General features: G+C 38.6%; 1 protein-coding gene across 1 annotated transcript in view; it reads right to left on the bottom strand.

The window, feature by feature from the left end:
* LOC106463554 (integrin alpha-8-like) overlaps window positions 1-1,841 on the bottom strand; it is a 108,103-nt gene that overhangs the window by 47,338 nt on the left and 58,924 nt on the right. The gene's annotated exons all lie outside the window — the stretch shown is intronic.

Genomic DNA, 1,841 nt, shown 5'->3' with positions numbered 1-1,841 from the left:
CGGTTAAATACACTCCATAATAATATAATACTGAAACACGGTTAAATACACTCCATAATAATATAATACTGAAACACGGTTAAATACACTCCATAATAATATAATACTGAAACACGGTTAAATATTTTATAAACCTCTTAGTAGGGTAATTATGCAAGAAATAAAAATATCATAATAGCAGTTGAAATGATCAGACTATCAAAATAACGAATAAAAAAGAATATTATCGAACTGAAGTGGTCCGGTCACGGGCGTAATGATAAGTAAAATCGCATTTTTCAAGCTAATAACGCAATCCAATACAGTAAAACACACAATCGGTACCACCCACCGCCAATTGTTGGGTTGCTTTTGCCAGACCGAATAGTGAGGTTTAACTGTCAATTTACAACGCATCCATGGTCCCAAAATGCGACAACGGGACGCTAACTGTGTCTCCTCAGACCCACAGTCAAGGCACGCTAGCCATTGGGCCACGTTTTTACTCCCATCCTGAGTAGAAGGAACTAACAACACATAACAAGTAAAGTAAATATCCATATAATCAAAATAATCATTTTGTTTGTTTGACGTTAAGCATGAAGCTACACAATGGCGTATTTGTGCTCTGCCTACGACGGGTATCGAAACTCGGTATCTAACATTGTAAGCACGCAGACATACCACTGTGCCACTGGGGGAAAAAGTAATAAGAAGTAACCGCCCCACCCAGATGTCTCAGCAATAAGCCTGAGGATTTATGGTGCTAAAATTTGAGTTTCGATACCCGTGGTGGGCAAACACAGATAGCCCCTTGTGTAGCTTTGTGCTGAAAAGCAAACAAGCGGGTAAATGCACAACAAAATTATGACAACAACAAGAATTCAAAAACATATAACAGAAATCTCATCAAAGCTACAAGAAGTAAAAGTTTGCTTGATGAATTTCACGTAAAGGGGATAACTACTATAGACACGCATGTATGCAGGGAGGGTTCAAGGGGGTTCGATAGAACCCTCTATTTTTGTGATGTAAAAAAAATTATGCTTATATAGTTATAGCGCAGCTGCTTATAATATGTAACGTTTTCTACATAATCTATGTACTTCTGATGAACCATTGAAATTTTTTGGCTTGAAATAGTCGCATGCTCCTACAGCCCCGTAGCATTAGCATGCTTTGCATGCTGATTGTGCTTTGCAACTGTTGGTTTTTAATTTTACAAATTAGAAGCACCCTTTTAAACATTCTGCGTACGGGCCTGACAGATGTCCCTAATTCAGAAGCGATAAACAAGAGGGAAGGCAGCTAGTAAACATTACCCACCGCCAACTCTTATGCTACTGTTTACGAACGAAAAGTGGGATTGGCCGTTTCATATAACATTCCCACTGGTGAAAGGCGAACATGTTCGGTGACAGAATTCGAACCCGCGACCCACAGATTGCGAGTCGAGCGCTCTAACCATCAGGTCATGCCAGTACCGAAAGTGAAAGACATAGTAGGGGAAAAATAAGAAATAAAACGGCGAAAGCACAAGAAATCACAAATTACCATATTAATTAAAAGTAAAATTCATAGTGCTTAGCAGGTGAAATCAGATCGTCATAGTAACAACAGTACAGCATATAGTAGGCTACAAAAAATGCGTAAATGATCGCAGTATTAATAGTATAAAGATAAATTTGGTAGCAAAAATTCGAAAATTGTTATAGTAACAACAATTTTTCTTTTTTGTTATTTCGCGCAAAGCTACACGAAGGCTATCTGTGCTAGCCGTCCCTAATTTAGAAGTGTAAGACTAGAGGGAAGGCAGCTACTCATCACCACCCACCGCCAATTTTTGGGCTACTCTTTTAGTG

Source organism: Limulus polyphemus, unplaced genomic scaffold (genome assembly GCF_000517525.1).
Source record: "Limulus polyphemus unplaced genomic scaffold, Limulus_polyphemus-2.1.2 Scaffold1437, whole genome shotgun sequence".
NCBI classification, from domain to species: domain Eukaryota; kingdom Metazoa; phylum Arthropoda; class Merostomata; order Xiphosura; family Limulidae; genus Limulus; species Limulus polyphemus.
This window is presented reverse-complemented; position numbering and strand designations above follow the sequence as displayed.